The 7,909-nt window shown below is 38.0% G+C and overlaps 1 pseudogene; it reads right to left on the bottom strand.

Moving 5' to 3' along the window:
* Positions 1–1,808: 1,808 nt before the first annotated feature.
* On the bottom strand, positions 1,809–3,252 carry LOC139033145 (endogenous retrovirus group PABLB member 1 Env polyprotein-like; annotated as a pseudogene).
* Positions 3,253–7,909: the final 4,657 nt, after the last annotated feature.

The following is a 7,909-nucleotide window of genomic DNA, read 5'->3' as shown; positions in this document are numbered from 1 at the left end:
ACATACATATTATACACATACATATGTAATATAAATATATACATACACATATACATATAAACATATATAATATGTATCATGTATAATATACATGTATAACATATACATATATGCATATGCATATGTACATACATATATAATATACATAATATACATATATAATGTTTTATACATACATTATGCATACACACATATAAAATACACAAATATATATGTATATACATATATAATATACACATTATATAACATATATATGTTATATATATGCATATACATATACAATATGCATATACACACATATATGATATATATACATATATACATATTAATAACATATACATATATACATATGTATACACACACATATAAAGTATACATGTATATGTTACATATAATATACACATATATTATATGTATACATATACATACATAGATGTATAATAACATATATTTACATATGTAATATATATTACATATACATATATAGATATACACATATACATATACATATAATATATATGTTATATATGCATATATATTATACATATATATAACATATATATTATATACATGTATATATACATATATAGATATAAATGTGTATATATATATACAACATAGAATATACATATACATATATACATATGTATATACATAAAACCTTTAAAAATAAGAATGTCAGGTGCTGCCCTGGTGGCTCAGTGGTAAAGAGTCTACCTCCCAATGCAGGAGACATGGTTTTTTTTTTTTAGGTGGTACACAATCATAATGATGATTTTTATTCTTCAGTGTGCTAATGTGGCATATCACATTGATTTCTTTTTTTTTTCTTTTTTTTTTATTAGTTGGAGGCTAATTACTTTACAATATTGTAGTGGTTTTTGTCATACATTGACATGAATCAGCCATGGATATACATGTATTCCCCATCCCGATCCCCCTTCCCACCTCCCTCTCCACCCGATCCCTCTGGGTCTTTTGATGCCTGGTCTGGGAAGATCCCACTTGCCACAGAGCAACTTGAAAGCTTACAGCTGTGAGTCATGAACGGTGCCAAATTCTTGGTCTTTGAAGGATAAAATTTCACTCTGGGACCAAAGCAAGGTGCTGATCACTCAGAGCTTTTGTGTAGCACAGTTTTATTAAAGGAACAAGGATGGAGAAAGCTTCCGGCAAGAAGCACTGGAAAGTGGCAAGAGAGTAGCCTCCCCTCACTGGTTTGGGCAAGGTATTACATAGTTTTCTGCTAACTGCTCAGAATAGATAAAAGAACACCTCAAGGCTGTGAAAATTTAACCAGGCTCCTCTCCCACAACATCCTGAGGTAAAATCAGAATGAGGGGAGTCATCTCTGGATGAGGGATCTCTGGGCAAGATATATTGTTATCCATAAAACGATTGACATAAGTTTTTGAAGAAAAACAGATTGCCAAGCAATATACATTGTTTCCTTAATATAGCTTAAGAAAAACATTTCCATGAACAAGATACACTGTTTCTCTGAGCAATTAGCTCTCAGGGTTTGAAAAAGTTAGTTTCAGACTAACACAGGATTAAAAAAAAAAAAAAACCTGCAGGGTGAAGGAATGTGGGGGAAAAAAATGTTTGCTGCTTGCTGTTTGCCTTTTGCTGGCTGGGTCCTCCACCTTGGGGATCCTGGCCTACCTATCAAGACCTGCCTGACAATTAACTCTCTCATTATCCCCTTCTTCTTTTAGGAGAATTATGTTGCCAGTGAAAGGGGCAGAGTTCTCATTCTGTAGCTGCTGAGGGGCGCAGACCCTAAATTGTTGAGGGAACATGTTCTCCTAACCCTCATACTGAGGGTCTCTGATCAAGGAACCCAAGTAATAGTTGGAGGAGGCTGTGGTAATTGTAGGAGCTTGAACAACAATTAGTAACTTAAAATCCTTCCAGTGCTTAGAAACAAAACTAGCTACACAGTTGCAGATGCAGGGAGCAAACAGCAAAAACAGAACAATCAGAATTATTACAATTAAGATAGCCTTCCACCATGGCGAGCTAGTTAATACTTTCCAAAGTGAGGCATATGAAGCCTCAGGAGTATCCATAGCCTGAATTATCTTGTCCACATATTTAACGAAGTGAGTAACATTAGTGCTTATATCTGGTATCTATGTATAATATTGGGTATGAATAACGGCACAAGTTCCTCCTTGTGCGGTGGTTAGAATATCTAAAGCCAATCAGTTTTGTAAAAACCACCTTTCTAATTTGTATTTGTTCTGCATTAAAGGCTGAAATAGTTTTTTGAGAATTTTGCAAAGCTGGTTGAGTAAAGTTAGTCAGAGCATCAACTCATAGTATTACATCTATAGTTCCCAGAGAGGGAATGGATATTGCAGGCAAATAATTATACCAGTGAAATACAGACCTTATCCAAGGAGTTTTAAGGTGGGGTAAATTTAGCAGGCTTTTCTGGAAGCTCTGAAAATATGAAGCCATGAGTAAATGCTAGACCTAGGATATATCTCCCTATTTAGCCAGGGAGAAGCCACACCCATAGGTAGGAACCACATATCCAGTTATGTCCCATTTGGAGCAAGCCAGCATGGCTGAGGGATCGAGTTCCAATCAGTGTCTAGCCAGACAAAAGGAGGACCTGAACTGGGATTGACAAATACAAGAATGATTATATCACATGTTTCTTGAGGCAAAAATCCCAACTGTTTCCAGTCACTATAGTGGTCAGCTAACTTCTGGGATGGCTTTGTTTGCTTCTAGCATATGGGAGCTTTAGATATCAGGCACATTTTTTCAGAAGTTTGCCATATGACCTCATCCTATGCCTGATTAAGATCAGGTAGGAAACCACTAGATTTTGATTTATTTGCCTTCTCATGTATAGCAAGATAGTCATTAAATCAAGGTAATGTATAATCAAAGTTAAAATTCACATTATGTCCATAGTCAAGGTACAAAGTGTCACACTAGCCATTTTAGGATTGTTAGATGTCATCAAATTAAGAAGAAGAGGCAACACATGTGATTGTTGTTGGTGAAGGTAGTTGAAGACTTGGAGAAAGTCCTTCCCTTGAAGTGGAGACACCCACCATGGGAAGCCTTCAACCAGTGAAAAGGGAGTGTTCCACAGACCCAGCCATTAGACTGACTGTGGAATGTGGTGTAGGAATGGGCCCAGGACAGGAAGTCATTGTCTTGAGGATCAAACATCAGACTCAGAATTTCAGAAGTCAGCAAAATTAAGCTCACATAGGCTGTCAAGCTCATCTGAAAAGTAAAAAGTAGTAGAAGCATAGAAGTGATCTTTCTTAGTTCTGGTCAGGATGCCACCTTTTAACTCGAGTGTGGCACTCAAGCCTGGCACTTTGACAGTTAAAGGAGAAGAAAGGATAGCTTAGTAGGAGCCTTTCCAGAGGAACTCATGAGACTGCCTCCCAGATCCCAATGTCTTTATCAGGACCTCAGTTCCTGGCTCAAACAACAGCTTGTCTGTCTCAGAGACTAGGTCAAGAGTCAGCTCCTAAAGTTCCTGCAGTGTCTGTTGAAAGACTGAAAGCTGAGTCATGTAGTTAGTTAACTCTAAGTCTTCAAGATCTATGACAATATCTGTGCCCAAAAATGGCCTGCCATAGAGACATTCAAAAGGAGATAGTCCCTTTTTTCTGGGGGTAGTTTGAGCCCTCATTAAAGCTAAGGGTAAAACTTTAAACAAATTGTCTTGTGTCTTTTGAGCTCATAAGTGTCTTTTAATAATATCATTAGCTATTTCAACTTTTCCTGAGGATTGGAGTCTCCAGGAATAATGAAAGTAATATTCTATTCCTAGAGCTCTTGACACCACTTGAGTCATAGCAACATTGAAGGCAGAGCCAAACCTGGGTATAATTTCATGAATTAAAACTTTTGCAATTTCCTTAGCTTGTTCAGTACAACAAAGAAAGGCCTCAATCCACGCAGCAAAGGTATCTACACAAGCCTCTAAGCACGAAAATCTATTTGCTTTTGGCATATGAGTAAAATCAATTTCCCAGTCCTCTCCAAGATATTTTCCACTTCAGTGTTACCCAGATCTCACAACTTTTCAGTTTTGGAGCTGTTTATCTGTCAAACCTCACATGGCTTAATAATGTTCTTTAAAGCTGTCATTACAGTTTTGCCTTCAAATAATGAGAAGCCATCTGATAAGTGCTCTCATTGCCTAAATGAAAACTCTGCTGTAAACCTTTGAGAATTTTCTATTGAGCATTTTCAGGACTCACCAATTGCTCATCCTGAGTCTGTAACCATCCTTTATCACTAATCTTTGCCCCTCTTTTTGTCATATCTTCCTAATTCTTCCTCAGTATATTGTGTTCAGCAGGACCTGTTCGGCAGGACCTGCCCAGATCAAAGGTGTTTGCAGTGAAGGGAGTTCATAAAGTGCTGCTTTTCTGGCTTAAGAGTCAGTCAATTGATTTCCCTCAGTTACTTTACTCCCATCCCTGATGTGCCCTTTGCTGTGCATAGCAGCTACTTCTTTTTTTTTTTGTTTTGTTTTTATGTTATTTTTTATTCATTTGTGAAGCCGAAGTGCTTTCATATGAGAACAGGAACTCAAGGGACAACCCACATATGTCCAAAAAAATACACTGGATTTCAGAAAAACGCATATCACCTTGAATTCAGAAGCCAGAAGAACATTGCGCATCCATAATGATGTATAGTGAATGAATCACCATTATTTGGGAAAGTGCTTTGAAGCAGACACCAAACATTTTTTTAACCTCCTCTTCTTTTCCCTCCCCCACTAAAAATAAATAGACAAAGCAAACATTTTGACTCTTTTTTAAAATATATATTTAATATAGACTGCTAAAAGACTGCTTTGAGGTTTCTTTTTTTTTTAACTATAGTGTAAACGGATAAACAACAGGGTCTTACTGCATAGCACAGGGAACTGTATATCTTGCGATATACCATAATGGCAAAGGATTTAACAAACAATGTATATATACGTATAACTGAATCATTCTGTTGTCCACAGCAGAAATTAACACAACACTGTAAATCAACTACACTATAGTTAAAAAAAAAAGCAGCTACTTCTTTAGGACAATGCATTTCAGTTAAAAGTCTCTTAATCTCTTTGAATGTTTAATAGGTTCTTCTGTTGTTGCTTTAAATTGTATTTCTTTCCATATTGCAGCATGAGCATGTAAAGTCAAATAAGCATACTTGGGATCAGTATAAATATTTACCTGCTGCCCTTTGCTTAAGTCTAGGTATCAGGTTAAAGCCACAAGCCCTGCTAACTTGGAGCTTGTCCAAGGGTTGGGGGGAGAGACTTAGCCTCTAATACCTGTTCAGCTGTGACCACAGAATAACTGGCTCTACATTTTCCATCCTGAACAAAAGAATTTCCATCTGTAAATATCTCCATGTCCGAATTTCCTCATGGGTTATCCATTAAATCTTCTCCACCTGCATAATTTAAACCTAGCCATTGGGTACAGTCATGACAAGGTATTTCATTTTCCTTCTTGGGAACAAAAGTAACTGGATTTAGGTTTCCAGAAACTTTAAGTTTCATTATTGGTCCTTCCAAAAATAGTGATTAACATTTAAGAAGTTGATAGTCTGGCATCCAAATATTAACTTTGGAATTTAAGATTCCACTTACCTCATGGGAAGTCAGTACAGTAAAATTTCATCCATTAGTAAACTTAAGAGCTTCAGGCACTAACAAAACAATAGCAGCAGTTACCCTTAAACAATGTGGCAAGGCTTGAGCCATGGTATCTAAATCTTTGCTTAGATAAGCAACAGGCAGTTGGCGAGGCTCTCAGAGCTGGGTCATCACCACCAATGCCATCCCTTTTCTTTCAGGAAACAGACTAAACTCTGATCCTGTGGGCAGCTCAAAGCAGAAGCTTGTAAGAGAAAAGTTTGAAGAACTTTAAAAACCTTTTGAGTCTCTGGTGACCAGCCTAGCTTATCAGTCTGGGCCAGTTGAGTTTCAGTTATAAGCTTATATAAAGGCAGGACAAGTACCCCATAACCTGGAATCCAAATGTGGCAATAACCTGTGATGCCTAAAACTCCTCCCAACTGCCTTGAAGTCACAAGTAGGGGATGATTTAGTATACATTCAATTCTCTTGGGGCCCATGGCCTTTGTCCCTTCTGATATAATTAACCCCAGATATTTTCTTTTCTTTTCTTTTTTTCTTTATTTTTTTAAAATTTATTTTAATTGGAGGCTAATTACCTTACAATAATGTGGTGGTTTTTTTCCATACATTCACATGAATCAGCCATGGGTGTACATGTGTTCCCCATCCTGACCCTTCCTCCCACCTCCCTCCCCATCCCATCCCTCAGGGTCATCCCAGTGCACCAGCCCTGAGGACCCTGTCTCACGCATCGAACCTGGAATGGTGATCTATTTCACATATGATAATATACATGTTTCAATGCTATTCTCTCAAATGATCCCACCCTTGCCTTCTCCCACAGAGTCCAAAAGACTGTTCTATACATCTGTGTCATTTTGTTATCTCGCATATACAGTCATTATTACCATCTTTATAGATTCCATATATATGCATTAGTATACTGTATTGGTGTTTTTCTTCATGACTTACTCCACTCTGAATAATAGGCTCCAGTTTCATCCACCTCATTAGAACTGATTCAAATGCATTCTTTTTAATGGCTGAGTAATATTCCATTGAGTATATGTACCACAGCTTTCTTATCTATTCATCTGCTGATGGACATCTAGGTTGCTTCCATGTCCTGGCTCTTGTAAACAGTGCTGCAATGAGCTTTGGAGTACATGTGTTTCTTTCAATTCTGGTTTCCTCAGTGTGTGTGCCTGTCAGGGAATGTTTAACAGTAAGATTTCTGTGTGCTGTTTCCTATCTCTCTTGAGCCCTCTGTTCCTTATCAGTTCCTGTCAGGGGCAAGAGGGGCAGGCAAGCCTCTCCCAGGACAGAGATCAAAGAGATGATATGTTTGCATAGGATTTCCTTCATTAGCTTTTCCATTTGGTGAAAGGGGTGATTTACGACCCTCTTTTGATATGGATTACATTTTGGCCTTATGGTCTTTATTGCTACTTGCTTCCTTGGTAACTTGTAAAGTATGGCCTCTTGATCTTTATCTGAAGAAGCTACCTCTATATATACTCTTAAAGAATTCAATAAAACACCCTTGTTCCATCAGAGCTTGGGTCCCCATCTCTCTTTCTGTCTCTGTCTGTCTCTTTATTTCTGGCTGATTCTCTGGAGTGCAAAGGCCGGCTGCATAACCCCGGGAATATTAGCCTCTTTCCTTCTTTCACTTTCTCATCGTCGACTCCGGACCACCAGGTTCCAGTTCATTAAAGGACTGCAACAAGTGGCGCCCGAACAGGAGCCTGGTACACATGGCAGATTCAGATGGAGTGACCTCAGGGCCTATTGAAGCCGGTAAGTACTAAGACATGGGTCAATCAGCTGGAAAGCCCCCTCACTTTTCTACTTTACTTCATCACTTATTTAAAGCTCAGGGACTTTCAGTTTTGTGCCAGCGAATAAAGGCTTGCCTTCAGATAGTGGTTGTATGCAACCCTTGGATCCCTGATGAAGGTGATTTTTATTTAGAAATTTGGTACCGGGTTAAAGAGAATGTTGAACGAGCTGCCAGACAGGAAAAAAATATTCCGATCGCTTTCTGGCCCCTATGGGCTCTCATTGAATCTGTGATTCTGCCATTTCAAGGTAATTCTAGCTCTCCTGATATTCGGCAACAGGCATAACACTTATTACATGAATATGAATTAGAAGATAAAACCTTACAAAAGGCCCAATTAGAACAACATAAGATATTTCAGAATTTTCCTACTAACCCTGTCCTGGTTGCTCCAAGCGCTCCTCCCCTGCCAGCAGGCACAAATCCCAAAG

This window comes from Odocoileus virginianus, chromosome X (genome assembly GCF_023699985.2).
Source record: "Odocoileus virginianus isolate 20LAN1187 ecotype Illinois chromosome X, Ovbor_1.2, whole genome shotgun sequence".
Lineage (NCBI taxonomy): Eukaryota > Metazoa > Chordata > Mammalia > Artiodactyla > Cervidae > Odocoileus > Odocoileus virginianus.
This window is presented reverse-complemented; position numbering and strand designations above follow the sequence as displayed.